At 47.6% G+C, this 19142-nt stretch overlaps 1 protein-coding gene across 1 annotated transcript in view; it reads right to left on the bottom strand.

Annotated features, from left to right (window-relative positions):
* LOC136610000 (uncharacterized) overlaps positions 1 to 19142 on the bottom strand; it is a 119023-nt gene that overhangs the window by 24027 nt on the left and 75854 nt on the right. The window lies entirely within an intron of this gene.

Here is a 19142-nt window from a genome sequence, read left to right as displayed (position 1 = left end):
GGACAAGCACAGGCGGGCAGGGCCACTACATCTCCCTGACGGCACATTGGGTGAATTTAGTGGAGGCTGGGACAGAGTCAGAGCCTGGGACCGCTCACGTCCTACCCACCCCCAGAATTGCGGGCCCCAGCTCGGTGGTGGTATCTGCGGAGGTGTATGCTTCCTCCACTAAAGCACCCTCCTCCTCCTCCTCCTCCTCTGTCTCGCAATCAAGATGTGTTAGCAGCAGCATGTCGCCAGCAGTCGGTGTCGCGCGGTGTGGCAGCACAGCGGTGGGCAAGCGTCAGCAGGCCATGCTGAAACTACTCAGCTTAGGAGATAAGAGGCACACGGCCCACGAACTGCTGCAGGGTCTGACACAGCAGACCGACCGCTGGCTTGCGCCGCTGAGCCTCCAACCGGGCATGGTCGTGTGTGACAACGGCCGTAACCTGGTGGCGGCTCTGCAGTTCGGCAGCCTCACGCACGTGCCATGCCTGGCCCACGTCTTTAATTTGGTGGTTCAGCGCTTTCTGAAAAGCTACCCACGCTTGTCAGACCTGCTCGTAAAGGCGCGCCGGCTCTGCGCACATTTCCGCAAGTCCCACACGGACGCTGCCACCCTGCGCACCCTGCAACATCACTTTAAGCTGCCAGTGCACCGACTGCTGTGCGACGTGCCCACACGGTGGAACTCTACGCTCCACATGTTGGCCAGGCTCTATGAACAACGTAGAGCTATAGTCGAATACCAACTCCAACATGGGCGGCGCAGTGGGAGTCAGCCTCCTCAATTCCTTTCAGAAGAGTGGGCCTGGTTGGCAGACATCTGCCATGTCCTTGGTAGTTTTGAGGAGTCTACCCAGGTGGTGAGTGGCGATGCTACAATCATTAGCGTCACCATTCCTCTGCTATGCATCTTGAGAAATTCCCTGCAAACCATAAAGGCAGCTGCTTTGCGCTCGGAAACGGGGGCGGGGGAAGACAGTATGCCGCTGGATAGTCAGGGCACCCTCCTGTCTATTTCTCAGCGCGTACAGGAGGAGGAGGAGGAGCATGAGGAGGATGAGGAGGAGGGGGAAGAGACAGCTTGGCCCGCTGCTGACGGTACACCGGCTGATTGCCTGTCATCCTTTCAGCGTGTATGGCCTGAGGAGGAGGAGGAGGAGGATCCTGAAAGTGATCTTCCTAGTGAAGACAGCCATGTGTTGCGTACTGGTACCCTGGCACACATGGCTGACTTCATGTTAGGATGCCTTTCTCGTGACCCTCGCGTTGCACGCATTCTGGCCACAACGGATTACTGGGTGTACACACTGCTCGACCCACGCTATAAGGAGAACCTGCCCACTCTCATTCCCGAAGAGGAAAGGGGTTCGAGAGTGTTGCTATACCACAGGACCCTTGCGGACAAGCTGATGGTAAAATTCCCAGCCGACAGCGCTAGTGGCAGAAGGCGCAGTACCGAGGGCAAGGTAGCAGGGGAGGTGCGGAGATCGAGCAGCATGTACATCCCTGGCAGTGCAACAGTCTTTAGGGGCCTGGCCAGCTTTATGGCTCCCCACCAAGACTGTGTCACCGCTCCCCAGTCAAGGCTGAGTCGGCGGGAGCACTGTAAAAGGATGGTGAGGGAGTACGTAGCCGATCGCACGACCATCCTCGGTGACGCCTCTGCCCCCTACAACTACTGGGTGTCGAAGCTGGACACGTGGCCTGAACTAGCGCTGTATGCCCTGGAGGTGCTTGCTTGTCCTGCGGCTAGCGTCTTGTCGGAGAGGGTGTTTAGTGCGGCTGGGGGAATCATCACAGATAAGCGTAGCCGCTTGTCAACCGACCGTGCCAACAGGCTAACACTCATCAAGATGAACAAAGGCTGGATTTCCCCAGACTTCTGTTCTCCACCAGCGGACAGCAGCGATACGTAAGCAATACGTAGGCTGCACCCGCGGATGGAAGCTACGTTCTCTCTCACCATCCAAAACGGGGACATTTCTGCTTCATCAATCTGTGTCTAATATTCCTCCTCCTCCTCCTGCTCCTCCTCCTGAAACCTCATGTAATCACGCTGAACGGGCAATTTTTCTTAGGGCCACAAGGCTCACTCAAATAATTTTTCTGAACAATTTTTATAAGTTTCAATGCGCTTAAAAGCGTTGGAACTGTAACTTGAACCAATTTTTCGTTACACTGGGCTGCCTCCAGGCCTAGTTACCACTTAAGCCACATTAACCAAACCGATTAATGGGTTTCACCTGCCCTCTTGGCTGGCCATGGCCAATTTTTGGGATGTACATTAGTACTGTTGATACAGAAATTTTTGTGGGCCCTCGCCTACAGTGTAATCAAATTAATTTTTAGCCCACCTGCATTCCAGCTGACGTTACCTAAGCTGTGTTGGGCAATGCAATGGGATATTTCTATGTACCGCCGGTGGCTTCCTGGCACCCACCCATGCTGTGGGTCCACAGGGAATTATAAATGCATCTGTTTCCACTTCTAAAGAACCCCAGTCTGACTGGGGCATGCAGTGTGGGCCGAAGCCCACCTGTATTACGCACGACATTACTACCTCAGCTGTGTTGGGCAATGCAATGGGATATTTCTATGTACCGCCGGTGGCTTCCTGGCACCCACCCATGCTGTGGGTCCACAGGGAATTATAAATGCATCTGTTTCCACTTGTAAAGAACCCCAGTCTGACTGGGGCATGCAGAGTGGGCCGAAGCCCACCTGTATTACGCACGACATTACTACCTCAGCTGTGTTGGGCAATGCAATGGGATATTTTTGTGTACCGCCGGTGGGTTCCAGGGAGCCACCCATGCTGTAGGTGCACACGGAGTGTAACCTACATGTGTCCACTTGTAAAGAACCCCAGTCTGACTGGGGCATGCAGTGTGGGCCGAAGCCCACCTGTATTACGCACGACATTACTACCTCAGCTGTGTTGGGCAATGCAATGGGATATTTCTATGTACCGCCGGTGGCTTCCTGGCACCCACCCATGCTGTGGGTCCACAGGGAGTTTAACCTACATGTGTCCACTTCTAAAGAACCCCAGTCAGACTGGGGCATGCAGTGTGGGCCGAAGCCCACCTGTATTACGCACGACATTACTACCTCAGCTGTGTTGGGCAATGCAATGGGATATTTCTATGTACCGCCGGTGGCTTCCTGGCACCCACCCAGGCAGTGGGTCCACAGGGAGTTTAACCTACATGTGTCCACTTCTAAAGAACCCCAGTCAGACTGGGGCATGCAGTGTGGGCCGAAGCCCACCTGTATTACGCACGACATTACTACCTCAGCTGTGTTGGGCAATGCAATGGGATATTTTTGTGTACCGCCGGTGGGTTCCAGGGAGCCACCCATGCTGTTGGTGCACACGGAGTGTAACCTACATGTGTCCACTTGTAAAGAACCCCAGTCTGACTGGGGCATGCAGTGTGGACCGAAGCCCACCTGTATTACGCACGACATTACTACCTCAGCTGTGTTGGGCAATGCAATGGGATATTTTTGTGTACCGCCGGTGGGTTCCAGGGAGCCACCCATGCTGTCGGTCGACAGGGACTTCACAATAGGGAGTTGTACCTGCCTGTGTCTATGAATTAAAAAGCCCGGTCTAACTGGGGCATGCAGACACCTTGACAGAATGAATAGTGTGTGGCACATAGGTTCCCCATTGCTATGCCCACGTGTGCAGCTCCTGATGGCGGTGGCACAGGATTCTATTTCTCATTGCTTCTGTACAGCATTGTGGGCTATCGCCCCGCCCCTTTTAAAGAGGGTCGCTGCCTAGCCGTGCCAACCCTGTGCAGTGTGTGCCTGCGGTCCCTCCTCATGGCAGACGCACTTCTAAATAGACATGAGGGTGGTGTGGCATGAGGGCAGCTGAAGGCTGCGCAGGGACACTTTGGTGTGCGCTGTGGGGGGGAGGGGGGGCGGTTGGGCAGCATGTAACCCAGTAGAAGTGGCAGTGGAGTGTCATGCAGGCGGTGATTGTGCTTTGTTGGAGGTAGTGTGGTGCTTAGCAAAGGTATGCCATGCTAATGATGGCTTTTCAGAAGTAAAAGTTGTTGCGGGGGGGGGGGCCCACTCTTGCCGCTATTGTGGCTTAATAGTGGGACCTGTGAACTTGAGATGCAGCCCACCATGTAGCCCCTCGCCTGCCCTATCCGTTTCTGTGTCGTTCCCATCACTTTCTTGAATTGCCCAGATTTTCACACATGAAAACCTTAGCGAGCATCGGCGAAATACAAAAATGTTCTGGTCGCCCATTGACTTCAATGGGGTTCGTTATTCGAAACGAACCCTCGAACATCGCGGGAAGTTCGTTTCGAATAACGAACACCCGAACATTTTGGTGTTCGCTCATCTCTAATTATTATCTACAAAGTAAATTTTGTTAATTCAAACTTTTAATATCAAATTAATTAATATAAGCAAGAAAATACATTTTTCTATACATTTTTCATATATTTGCAATCACTATTTATGAAATAAAAATATGCTTATGTAGATACTAGAGATGAGCGAGCGTACTCGTCCGAGCTTGATGCTCGTTCGATTATTAGGGTACTCGAGATGCTCGTTACTCAAGGCGAGCACCACACGATGTTCGAGTCAATTCCATTTCCTCCCCTGAAAGTTTTGCGCCATTTTCTGGCCAATAGAAATGCTGGGAAGGCATTACAACTTCCTCTTGTGACGTTCCAGCCCTATCCGACCCCCCTGCAGTGAGTGGCTGGCAAGATCAAGTGACCCCCGAGTATTTAATGTGGGGCAGCCTGCGGCTTGCCACAGTCACACACTGGGAGAGATCAGGGACAGTGCTGGTGCTGCTATAGAGAAAGTGTTAGTGTAGGATCCTGTGTACAAGAACCCCAACGGTCCTTCTTAGGGCCACATCTGACCATGTGCATTACTGTTCTGGCTGCTGGTAGCAGTTTTGCAAATTTTTTTTGTTTGGTATATCGGGTGTGCAGCCCCATTACATCTATAGCGTCTCAGGCTGCAGTCTGTACTACATAGTATAGGGTATATCCCTTAAAATATAACTTTATTAACAAATAAATATAAAATGATTGGGCCTCACAAAAAACAAACAAAATAGAACAAACACAGAGCGCGAATTTAAACCCTGGAGAGAAACCAGAGAAAATATATATAATTGACACCTCTTATTAAAATGCAGGGGTAACCTGCAGAGTGAGACACTATTATGCACTCTTATTCAGTCACCATTGGGGATGGATACCACCCAACACAGATTAAAGGACCATATTAGGATGGGTCCTTTGCGGAAAGATACAAGGAGGGTGATCGTTCCGTCAAGGTAAGTGGTTTACAGAACATCTCCAATGGCGACGTGCATTCGGGTTTCTATTGTGTCTCATCAAAAAGGACCAGAATTCATTAGAGGTGAAAATGACAAAAGGCCATCAGGCCTATGTCTGCTTAGTACGTAAAACCTCTTAGATACGAGAAGAGGTCTGGTTCTGACCAGGTAACTGCCCTATCTGGGTAATAGCACCGGGCTAAAAATGTTGAAACAGAAGGACACCAGCAGAAGTTTATAATAGATTTTTGTCCATGATGGAGACAGGAACTGTATATAGCTTAGTTGTGAGTGGATAGACCACAAACAAAGCCTCTGCTGATGCCTCCCGAGGATGAGTACACCAGTGGCTGATGGATAATCGACCACAGGTTACTGATCAAAGAAGAGTCAAATTCTGCTAGAAATAACCAGAGAACCACCATTAAAATACTGATGCGTTCTCATGCAGAATATGGCTTCAGTAACCATTCAGGACAAGTTTCAGAAAAACCTTCTGAAAGAATTATTATTACAAAAAATGGTTCATACTGGTTCGTTCATACTGGTTCGACGCGTTTCTGTCATACACAGACTCATCAGGAACCATAATACATAATGGTGTCATAAGACACGAAAAAGAATTGTCCTTAGTAGTATTGACGTTTCTCTATTGTACGATTTGACTGACCTATAACGGTGCCCTAGACTAAAAGTAATGCTGTTAGTAGGCAATAAATATTGAACCCTGAGCTTCCCTAAATAAATAAGTCCTCCTAGATAGAAAGGGAGGAATTTGCTCCTCTAGATAAACCTAACCGGAAAGAAAGGGACACCAATAGAGGATAAAGTGTCCCAAACACCCAAAAATTGATTAAACCCCCAAAAAGGGGGTTTAGGGATAAAAATGAAAGACTGGAAACAATGTCCACAGGAGATCAGCAACCCCACGATGTGTGGAGAAAGCTGCTCACACAAAAAAATGAACCCTAATCCGGTTAGAGACAGAGCAACAAGTAGGAAGAGAAGAGTGAGAACAGCAACTCCTGTCTTGATGGTAGACAGGAGGGAGATGATGACCACACAGGAGTAGTGTGTCTTAAATGAGGCAAGGAGGCTCACGCCCCACTAGGGGGCCCGTCCCTGTAAGCCAATGAGTAGCCATCCATAGTAAAACCATCCCCTTTACAACCTTGAGGACAGGGGGGGAGAGGAGGGCCGAGCGCAATCAGCTCCCGGCCACTGGTCATAATACACCATAAAGGGGGGGACATATAGAACACACCCCCATCGCATATTAACAGACCGCCTGCATATTGAAAGGCACGACCGCTGACCACGCGATCGTAGCTACTTATGAATAACGGCGCCGGCAACAAGACCCTACAGGGACCGGAAGCGTCCCTGAGTTGCCAGGGGAACGCGCTGACGTCCGGCGGTGCGACCGGGGCGCAACGTGATGACGTCAATGAGAAGGCGGGGCTACGGCCGGTGATGCCGAGCCACACTGACACTCCTACCAGGCATGTGACTGCGTGTCAGCCTGCTGACGTGAGAGGGAGGGATAGTGCCGCAGGATGGCCAATGTGCTTGTAGCTAATAGGTAAGCAGACGGCGGTCCGTAGTCATGGAAACCAGAGAATTATGCTCGTTCGCTGTTAGGTGTTTATGACTGAACAATAGAAGATGCGAAACAGTAATAGGTAATGTAAGTATACACATGGATGATTATGTGATGTTTAAATCAATAAGTGTGACTTAGCAAAAAAATGGCATTTAAATTAGTAATATACATGAGAACAGTAGCCACTAGAGATGAGCGAACGTACTCGTTACGAGTACTTACGCACCCGAGTACCGCCATTTTCGAGTACTGCAGTACTCGGGCGTAAAGATTCGGGGGGCGCCGTGGCGGCACGGGGGGTAGCAGTGGGGAGTGGGGGGGAGAGGGAGAGAGAGAGGGCTCCCCCCTGTTCCCCGCTGCTCCCCCCCCGCACCGCCGCACCTCTCCCCGCCCCCCGGCGCCCCCCGAATCTTTACGCCCGAGTACTGAAGTACTCGAAAATAGCGGTACTCGGGTGCGTAAGTACTCGTTACGAGTACGTTCGCTCATCTCTAGTAGCCACTAATAATATGAAGGTAGAATTAGGATAATAGATTAAATAGAAAGGTGGACTACTGTAATCAAGAACGATAGGAAAAGAGTAATATGCACCGCATAGAAATATGAATGGAGCTTGCACGTTTTAGAGTCGCTAAAATAAAAAAAAATTATTATTTATGCGCACCATTGAATATTTTAAAGATAGGAAAAAACCGCATAAATGATATCAAAAACTGCAAAACCCCATAAATGACAAATGACGAAGATAAGTATACATATATACTCGGGAAAAAATGCCTAGTGCATATTTGAAATATATGAAAACAGGGACGATGGATAAGACCAAAGACAAATAACCGGGAAACGGAAAGTAGAATGTATAAACCGGAGAGGAGTTAGAGAAAACATCCAAAGGGTAGCACCTCATTTAAACCCCTGGGTGCCACGGAATCTATCCGATAAATCTAAGAGGTTTTACATACTAAGCAGACATAGGCCTGATGGCCTTTTGTCATTTTCACCTCTAATGAATTCTGGTCCTTTTTGATGAGACACAATAGAAACCCGAATGCACGTCGCCATTGAAGGTGTTCTGTAAACCACTTACCTTGACGGAACGATCACCCTCCTTGTATCTTTCCGCAAAGGACGCATCCTAATATGGTCCTTTAATCTGTGTTGGGTGGTATCCATCCCCAATGGTGACTGAATAAGAGTGCATAATAGTGTCTCACTCTGCAGGTTACCCCTGCATTTTAATAAGAGGTGTTAATTATATATATTTTCTCTGGTTTCTCTCCAGGGTTTAAATTCTTGCTCTGTGTGTTAGTTCTAGTTTGTTTGTTTTTTGTGAGGCCCAATCATTTTATATTTATTTGTTAATAAAAGTTATATTTTAAGGGATATACCCAGTGAATATTTTGAAAAAGCCTTTCTTCTATATCCCTCTGCCTCTGTGAATTATATTTCAAACGTTACCTATGGCAGGTTTCCTTTCAACTAATATTGATACTAATCTTTGGCTATCAGAGGCTAACTCTGTTTTTTCGGATAAGACCTTTCACCCACAGTCACAATTCACTACCATAAGATCGACCTTTAAACACCTGACAACAGCGTACAGGGAATACACCAGGAGCTGGTGGGAGATCCAAGGCCTCCAAAAATATCTAGAACATAATATTGTTCCCAGAGGCCTTTGATCCCCACTACTCCCACCTCCTAGATGCCACACACCTGAGTTCCTTGCCAAATGGGAAAAGGAGGTGACCGATAGTTCGTTGAGACTGATCGGCCTTCTTCTTAAAGAGGAAAAAAGCACATACGAAAAGAGCTCTAGAGTCTTGACAGAGGCTATAGAGAAAGCTAAGTCTTTCGCCACTGATCCCGAATTTCCAAATAAAGAAAAGGCATTACAGGAAAATATAGAGAGATATACTTTGCTCATTAAAGAGAGGAAACACTCTCAATTCTCTAGAGATTTACAAGATTTCAGGGAGAGAAGAGCGTATAAAATCTCTTATACTAGATCTGACACTGAGATCAGCTCATCGGAAGGTGACTTCTCAGAAGGGGAAACCTCCAAAAGAGCTCAGCAGGCACCTTTTTTAGGAAGGGGCAAGGGGAGGTATCCCCCTAGAACTCGGGCAGAGGTCGCCCCCAAGTAAATCGGGGCACGGGCTTTCTAGGACAGCCCATCGGGCACTATTTCATGAGGGAACGACGAGATCCCCAATGAGTCCTAATCATTCCAGCCCAATAATGACAACCTAATCTCTCGCGTCCCCTCCTAGGGAGGCAACCTCTTCGTCCGCTTCTATTACCTCAGATAGACTACAGGTGATTAATCTGTCTCCTCATACTTTGTCGGCAAGTGAACTTGCTCTCCTGGAGAGGGGCCTGTCCTTCGTCCCGACTTGCCAATTCAATAGGTTTGTCTGGACGAAGGACATGGCCCTCTTCCTGAGGAAATTGAGATGGAGGAAACATTTTGCCATGGCAGACCGCAAGTTGGCAGCCAGTTTGGGGCTTGAGTCCAGTGATATGACAACAATAAGGGATCTGGAGGCTCTCGAACATGATCAATTTAGAGAGAAGGGGACAGGACCCTTTACTGATCTCAAATTGAATAGTACTAAGTTTCCACCACAGGGACAGTCACCACACATCGATATTTTTGAAAAGATCATTCAGAACGAAATAAAAAACAGTTCGTTATCCCCATTGAAAAAGAACAATCTGTCCCCCAATGAATTGAGAGCTCTAAAAAATCTTGAGACAAATCATGAATTAATAATCAAGTCATCGGACAAAGGGGGGAATATAGTCGTCCTATCGCGGGATGACTATATCGTGATGTGTAACAGAATACTGAATGATAGGGATACGTACAGAACTTTATCTCATGATCCCTCCGATCCGTTCAAAAATTCTTTGAGATTACTCCTGGACCAAGCTCTAAATGATCATTGTATTGATCAAACTGAATATAATCTCCTCCTTCCCTCGAGTCCACAGATAGCCACCTTTTATTCTTTACCAAAGGTGCATAAGGGCCTACACCCCCTCAAGGGAAGGCCCATAGTCTCGGGGGGGGGGACAATTTGTCACAGAATTGTGGCATCTATTTGGATAAAGTACTGCGCCCGTTTGTCCAAGCGTTACCCTCTTTCGTTCAGGACACTCCCGATGTTCTTCGTCATATCGAAGGCATTCAAATTGAAGAAGGGGTCTATCTCGCTTCTCTGGACATAGAGTCGCTATATAGTTCCATCTTGCATGAATTTGGTCTAAAGGCGGTCTTTCATTTCCTCCAGCAAAGGGGGTGTGACTTCATCAGACATAATCAATTTATTTTAGATCTCCTCAACTATGTTCTTACCCATAATTTCTTTTTGTTTAACGGCAAGATCTTCCACCAGCTCAGGGGCACCGCGATGGGGAGTCCAGCTGCCCCATCCTACGCAAACCTGTTCCTGGGCTGGTGGGAGGAGCATCTTGTCTTTTCGGAGGAGAATTGCAACTGGACTAAAGACATTCTAGTCTGGTATAGATACATCGATGATGTGTTTCTGTTATGGTCTGGGACTAAAACCAGTTTTTCTGTCTTTGTTGATCGATTAAATGACAATAACATCAATTTAAAAGTCACTTCGGAACTGCAGGAACAATCCCTGTCTTTCCTCGATATTAACATCTCTAAATCTCCACAGGGGTATCTTTCCACGACGCTATTTAGGAAGAAAACGGCTACCAATAGCCTGTTGTCGTGGCACAGCTACTATCCTTTTCCCCTACGTCGGGGCATTCCCAAAGGGCAGTTCTTAAGATTGAAAAGAAACTGCTCATCTGAATCTGACTTTCGGAGGGAATGTGTTAACTTAACAGACAGATTTCTCCAGAGAGGCTATCCTAAAAATATAATCGATCAGGCTTATGATTTTGCTGCGAAACAAGACAGGACGATTCTCCTCAAACAACAGACTAGATCATCAGACAATAAAGTACGGGTCATTGGAACATATGATGATGGAGTACCATTCATGCAAGGGTTACTGCAAAAATACTGGTATATCCTCAAAGAGGATCCGGATATTCGAGACATCTTCCCAGAGAGGCCCCTCTTCACTTTTAGGAGGGGAAGGAATCTCAAAGACCATTTGGTCAAAAGTCATCTGGACCCTTCTGTTCATACACGCACCTGGTTGGGCCAAGCTCGACCTAGTGGTACCTTTACATGCGGAAGGTGTGAAGCCTGCACATACATCAGTAAGGGCGATAGATTTCACAGTGTGTCAACAGGTACCCCGTATGTGATCAAGGATTTCATTAATTGTAAATCCTCACACTTAGTCTATGTTGCCACATGCCCATGCCCCAAGAATTACGTCGACAAGACAATTCAGCAATTCCGCAGACGTATCTTGGGGCATGTGGGCAATATCAGCAGGGGGAGAGCACCCCGGTGGCAAACCACATGCGTCAGGTGCATGCGGGGGACGAACTCAACATCAAATTCCAGGGTGTAGAACTTATACGCTCCTATGGAAGAAGAGGTGACGTCAACCGCAAAGTTCTACAGAAGGAATCACAGTAGATTTATCGGATAGATTCCATGGCACCCAGGGGTTTAAATGAGGTGCTACCCTTTGGATGTTTTCTCTAACTCCTCTCCGGTTTATTCATTCTACTTTCCGTTTCCCGGTGATTTGTCTTTGGTCTTATCCATCGTCCCTGTTTTCATATATTTCAAATATGCACTAGGCATTTTTTCCCGAGTATATATGTATACTTATCTTCGTCATTTCTCATTTATGGGGTTTTGCAGTTTTTGATATCATTTATGTGGTTTTTTCCTATCTTTAAAATATTCAATGGTGCGCATAAATAATATTTTTTTTTTATTTTAGCGACTCTAAAACGTGCAAGCTCCATTCATATTTCTATGCAGTGCATATTACTCTTTTCCTATCGTTCTTGATTACAGTAGTCCACCTTTCTATTTCATCAATTATCCTAATTCTACCTTCATATTATTAGTGGCTACTAGAGATGAGCGAACGTACTCGTAACGAGTACTTACGCACCCGAGTACCGCCATTTTCGCGTACTTCAGTACTCGGGCGTAAAGATTCGGGGGGCGCCGGGGGGCGGGGAGAGGCGCGGCGGTGCGGGGGGGAGCAGCGGGGAACAGGGGGGAGCCCTCTCTCTCTCCCTCTCCCCCCCACTCCCCACTGCTACCCCCCGTGCCGCCACGGCGCCCCCCGAATCTTTACGCCCGAGTACTGCAGTAATCGAAAATGGCGGTACTCGGGTGCGTAAGTACTCGTAACGAGTACGTTCGCTCATCTCTAGTGGCTACTGTTCTCATGTATATTACTAATTTAAATGCCATTTTTTTGCTAAGTCACACTTATTGATTTAAACATCACATAATCATCCATGTGTATACTTACATTACCTATTACTGTTTCGCATCTTCTATTGTTCAGTCATAAACACCTAACAGCGAACGAGCATAATTCTCTGGTTTCCATGACTACGGACCGCCGTCTGCTTACCTATTAGCTACAAGCACATTGGCCATCCTGCGGCACTATCCCTCCCTCTCACGTCAGCAGGCTGACATGCAGTCACATGCCTGGTAGGCGTGTCAGTGTGGCTCGGCATCACCGGCCGTAGCCCCGCCTTCTCATTGACGTCATCACGTTGCGCCCCGGTCGCACCGCCGGACGTCAGCGCGTTCCCCTGGCAACTCAGGGACGCTTCCGGTCCCTGTAGGGTCTTGTTGCCGGCGCCGTTATTCGTAAGTAGCTACGATCGCGTGGTCAGCGGTCGTGCCTTTCAATATGCAGGCGGTCTGTTAATATGCGATGGGGGTGTGTTCTATATGTCCCCCCCTTTATGGTGTATTATGACCAGTGGCCGGGAGCTGATTGCGCTCGGCCCTCCTCTCCCCCCCTGTCCTCAAGGTTGTAAAGGGGATGGTTTTACTATGGATGGCTACTCATTGGCTTACAGGGACGGGCCCCCTAGTGGGGCGTGAGCCTCCTTGCCTCATTTAAGACACACTACTCCTGTGTGGTCATCATCTCCCTCCTGTCTACCATCAAGACAGGAGTTGCTGTTCTCACTCTTCTCTTCCTACTTGTTGCTCTGTCTCTAACCGGATTAGGGTTCATTTTTTTGTGTGAGCAGCTTTCTCCACACATCGTGGGGTTGCTGATCTCCTGTGGACATTGTTTCCAGTCTTTCATTTTTATCCCTAAACCCCCTTTTTGGGGGTTTAATCAATTTTTGGGTGTTTGGGACACTTTATCCTCTATTGGTGTCCCTTTCTTTCCGGTTAGGTTTATCTAGAGGAGCAAATTCCTCCCTTTCTATCTAGGAGGACTTATTTATTTAGGGAAGCTCAGGGTTCAATATTTATTGCCTACTAACAGCATTACTTTTAGTCTAGGGCACCGTTATAGGTCAGTCAAATCGTACAATAGAGAAACGTCAATACTACTAAGGACAATTCTTTTTCGTGTCTTATGACACCATTATGTATTATGGTTCCTGATGAGTCTGTGTATGACAGAAACGCGTCGAACCAGTATGAACGAACCAGTATGAACCATTTTTTGTAATAATAATTCTTTCAGAAGGTTTTTCTGAAACTTGTCCTGAATGGTTACTGAAGCCATATTCTGCATGAGAACGCATCAGTATTTTAATGGTGGTTCTCTGGTTATTTCTAGCAGAATTTGACTCTTCTTTGATCAGTAACCTGTGGTCGATTATCCATCAGCCACTGGTGTACTCATCCTCGGGAGGCATCAGCAGAGGCTTTGTTTGTGGTCTATCCACTCACAACTAAGCTATATACAGTTCCTGTCTCCATCATGGACAAAAATCTATTATAAACTTCTGCTGGTGTCCTTCTGTTTCAACATTTTTAGCCCGGTGCTATTACCCAGACAGGGCGGTTACCTGGTCAGAACCAGACCTCTTCTGGTATCTAAGAGGTTTTACGTACTAAGCAGACATAGGCCTGATGGCCTTTTGTCATTTTCACCTCTAATGAATTCTGGTCCTTTTTGATGAGACACATTAGAAACCCGAATGCACGTCGCCATTGGAGGTGTTCTGTAAACCACTTACCTTGACGGAACGATCACCCTCCTTGTATCTTTCCGCAAAGGACGCATCCTAATATGGTCCTTTAATCTGTGTTGGGTGGCATCCATCCCCAATGGTGACTGAATAAGAGTGCATAATAGTGTCTCACTCTGCAGGTTACCCCTGCACTTTAATAAGAGGTGTCAATTATATATATTTTCTCTGGTTTCTCTCCAGGGTTCAAATTCTTGCTCTGTGTGTTAGTTCTAGTTTGTTTGTTTTTTGTGAGGCCCAATCATTTTATATTTATTTGTTAATAAAAGTTATATTTTAAGGGATATACCCAGTGAATATTTTGAAAAAGCCTTTCTTCTATATCCCTCTGCCTCAGTGAATTACATAGTATAGGGACAGCGTTGCTGATATAGGTAGTGTAGAATCCTGTGTACAAAAACCCCAACGGCCCTTCTTAGGGCTATTTGTGACCGTGTGCATTTTACAGGTTGTCTGATGGGAGTTGTAGTCCATCACTATTGCACAGCTAGGCCTGTTTGCAGCCTTCCGTATCATTTTTTTCTGGCTGCAGTTAGCGTTACATAACCGATGTCAGCCTCCAACTGTACGCCAATAATTCCAAAAATTTTTACACCGCTCTGTGTCTGCCGTCAACTTCACGCACAGAGTACGGCAACAGCCCCTGAGGGAAAGTCATATACAGGCTATATAGCCGGTATTTTTCAATTTTTTTTTAAAATAAAAGCTCCTTCTTACGGCTACGTGTTATCGTGTGCATTTTACAGGTTGTCTGATGGGAGTTGTAGTCCATCACTATTGCACTTAGGCCTGTTTGCGGCCTTTTTTTTTTCTGCCTGGAGTCTGCCTTACTATACCGCTCTCAACGACAAAGTCTACGCACATAATTCCAAGATTATTTACACCGGCCTGTGTCTGCAGTGAATTAGAGAGGCACAGCATACGGCCACAGCGACTGATAGAGGGAAAGTGATATGCACACTATATAGCCTTTGACCAAAAAAAACAAAAAGCTCCTTCTTAGGGCTACCGCTGACCGTTTAAATTTTACTGGGTGTCTGGTGGGAGTTTTAGTCCATCACTATTGCACTTAGGCCTGTTTGTGGCCTTCCTGACTATTTTTTTCTGCCTGGAGTTTGCCTTACTATAGCCCTCTCAGCGACAAAGTTTACGCACATAATTCCAAGATTATTTACACCGGCCTGTGTCTGCAGTGAATTAGAGAGGCACAGCATATGGCCACAGGGACTGATAGAGGGAAAGTGATATACACACTATATAGCCTGCATTCTTTGACCAAAAAAACCAAAAAGCTCCTCAGTTGGGCTACCTTTGACTGCTTAAATTTCACTGGGTGCCTGAAGGGAGTTGTAGTCCATCACTATTGCACTTAGGCCTGTTTGCGGCCTTCCTTCCATTTTTTTCTGCCTGGAGTTTGCCTTACTATACCGCTCTTAGCGACAAAGTCTACACACATAACTTCAAGATTATTTACACCGGCCTGTGTCTGCAGTGAATTGGAGACGCACAGCATATGGCCACAGTGACTGATAGAGGGAAAGTGATAAAAACACTGTATAGCCTGTATTCTTTAACCAAAAAAAAACTAAAAGCTCCTTCTTAGGGCTACCGCTGACCGTTTAAATTTTACTGGGTGTCTGGTGGGAGTTTTAGTCCATCACTATTGCACTTAGGCCTGTTTGCAGCCTTTCTGACTATTTTTTTCTGCCTGGAGTTTGCCTTACTATACTGCTCTCAGCGACAAAGTCTACGCACATAATTCCAAGATCATTTACACCGGCCTGTGTCTGCAGTGAATTAGAGACGCACAGCGTATGGCCAATGCAGCGACTTATAGAGGGAATGTGATATACAAACTATACAGCCTGTATTCTTTTTTTTTTTTTTAAAGTAAAAGCTCCTTGGTTGGGCTACCTTTGACCGTTTAAATTTTACTGGGTGTCTGGTGGGAGTTTAAGTCAATCACTATTGCACAGTTAGGCCTGTTTGCGGCCTTCCTGACTATTTTTTTCTGCGTGGAGTTTGCTTACTATAACGCTCTCAGCGACAAAGTTTACGCACATAATTCCAAGATTATTTACACCGGCCTGTGTTTGCAGTGAATTTGACGCTCCGTGTACAGCCAACACAGGTACTTATAGAGGGAAAGTGATATACACAGTATATAGTCTGTCTTCTTTTTTAAAATAACCATAAAAAGCTCCTTCGCTGGGCTACCTGACCGTCTGCATTTTACTGGGTGCCTGGTATGAGTTTTGATGCATCACTATTGCATTGCTAGGACTGCTTGCGGCCTTCCTTCCATTTTTTTCTGCCTGGAGTTAGCGTTACGATTCCGCTCTCTGCGTGAAAGTGTACGCATATAATTCCATAATTATTTACAGCGGTCTGTGTCTGCTCTATTCGTAATCCACCATGCTGATGGGGTAGGGGTAGGGGTCGAGGATGTGGACGCGGGCGAGGATGCGGAGTTCCAAGTGAGGGTGTGGGCACAGGCCGAGTTCCTGGTCCAGGTGTATCTCAGCCTGCTGCTGCGGGATTAGGAGAGAGGCAAGTTTCTGGGGTCCCCAGCTTCATATCACAATTTATGGGTCCACGTGGTAGACCTTTATTACAAACAGAGCAGTGTGAGCAGGTCCTGTCGTGGATGGCAGAAAATGCATCCAGCAATGTATCGGGCACCCAGTCTTCTACGCAGTCCACTGCTGAAACTCTGAATCCTCTGGCTGCTGCTCCTCCTTCCTCACAGCCTATACTGCTGCTACAAAAATGGTACTGGCGTCTGCATATGCTTCTGCTACATAAATGTTACAGGGGTCTGCTGATACTGCTGCTAGAGAAATGTTACTGGGGTCTGCCTATACTTCCACTACAGAAATGGTACTGGGGTCTGCCTATACTGCTGCTACAGAAATGTTCCTGGGGTCTCTCGTATGGTTGGGCACTCCGATTTCTTCCTGTGTAATACCATCTTTGTGCACTTACAGCATAGGCTAGGCCAAGGAACTCAAAGACTGCCCCTTCCAGTGTTGAGCTATCTATGTTGCCACACATGGATTTCCCGTTGCTATGTAACTCAGGACACCTTGGGTCACAAAGGTGGAGGCTTGGAACCGAGCCTGACCCTGGGCCCGCTACTGTGCTTCCCACACAGTAATAGCGGGTCCTGGTCATGGTGTCTTGGGCTTGTAATGCCACCTCCTCCTCCTGCTTGGGGTCAGGGGGTCAGCACTGGGCATCATGTATTTTCTCCCGTGTTACCACAGTTATCTGAGACACTGGTTTGGGCCAAAGAAGAGGAGCGTTACTGCATTGATGAGACCTTCACAGCTGTACTAGCATCGGAGTCTGCTCTATGCCCGCGATTGCTAAGGGTGTGGGCAGAGGCCTATGGCCTCGGCGCACTTTATGTCTGCCATGTTTGGGCAGTCTGATTCCTTCATATTTAATGCTGTCTTTGGGTTCCTTTGACTCGCCTATGCTGTGGGTGCACACAGACTTCCCATAGCGGTGATTTCCCTGTCCTGTCCACAAAGTGACTGACTGACTTGGGTAGGGTGCATAGTGCAGATGTCTTTCCCCTTGCGGTGTCGCTAGAGCTATCCGACACCTAGACAGAATGAATACTGTGTGGGCACATGGACTGCCCATTGCTATGTCAGTCGCAGCACCCTGGGTCTCACAAGATATTTGCTGGGACTGAGCCTGGCCAAAGGCCAGCTCACATCCTTTCAGCACAGGCTACAGCGGGTCCTGGTCATGGTTTCTTGGCCTTGTGAGGCCACCTCCTCCTCCTGCTCAGGGTCAGGGGGTCAGCATTGTGCATCATGTATTTTCTCTCGTGTTACCACAGTTATCTGAAAAACTCGTTTGAGCCACAGGAGAGGAGCATAACTGCATTAATGAGACCTTCACAGGTGTACTAGCATCGAGGTCCGCTTCCTGCCTACGATTGCTGAAGCTGTTAGCCAAAGCCTATGTCCCGGGGGAACTGGAACGGCGCCAGGTTGGGCCTGTGGAACTTCTTCCTGGCTAATCCAGTCTTTGGAGCGGTGAAAGAAAACGTAACGGATTTACTGAGACCTTCACGGGTGTACTAGCATCGAAACCCGCTTCCTGCCTACGATTACTGAAGCTGTTGGCTGAGGCCTATGTCCTGGGGGAACTGCAGTGGTGCCAGGTTGGGCCTGTGGAACTTTTTCCTGGCTAATCCAGTCTTTGGAGCGGTGAAAGAAAAAGTAAATGATTTAATGAGACCTTCACAGGTGTACTAGCATTGAAGTCCGCTTCATGCCTATGATTGCTGAAGCTATGGCCCGAGGCCTATGTCGTCGGCGCAGTGTAAATCTGCCATGTTTGGCCACTCTGATTTCTTTATTGTTCATGTCTTGGGTTGCGTTGGACCCACCTATGCTGTTGGTGCACACAGACTTCTCATCGCGGTGTTTGACCTGTCTAGCACAAAGACACTGACTTACTTGGGTAGGGAGCAGAGTGCAGATGGCTTTCCCCTTGCGGTGTCGATTGAGCTATCTGACACCTAGACAGAATGAATACTGTGTGGGCACATGGATTCCCCATAGCTATGTAACTCATGCCCACGTTTGCAGCTCCTGACGGAGGTTGGCACTTTATTGGAATGAAGATCGAACGTCAATTTCTCATTGATTCTCAACTGCATTGTGCGCTATCACCCCGCCCCTTTTAAAGAGGGTCGCTACCTGGCCCTGCCAACCCTTGGGCAGCATGTAACCCAGGAGAAGAGGCAGCGCTGTGTCCCGCAGGCAGTGATTGTGCTTGGTTGGAGGTAGTGGAGGTAGTGTGGTGCTTAGCTAAGGTATGCCTTGCTAATGAGGGTTTGTCCAAAGTAAAAATTGTTAAGGGGGGGGGGGCACTCTTGCTGCTATTGTGGCTTAATAGTGGGGCCTGGGAACCTGGGAACCTGAGATGCAGCCCAGCATGTTGCCCCTCGCCTGCCCTATCCGTTTCTGTGTCGTTTCCATCACTTTCTTGGGTTTTCCAGATTTTCACAAATGAAAACCTTAGCAGAGCATGGGTCATATACAAAAATGCTCCAGTCGC

Source organism: Eleutherodactylus coqui, chromosome 2 (genome assembly GCF_035609145.1).
Source record: "Eleutherodactylus coqui strain aEleCoq1 chromosome 2, aEleCoq1.hap1, whole genome shotgun sequence".
Lineage (NCBI taxonomy): Eukaryota > Metazoa > Chordata > Amphibia > Anura > Eleutherodactylidae > Eleutherodactylus > Eleutherodactylus coqui.
This window is presented reverse-complemented; position numbering and strand designations above follow the sequence as displayed.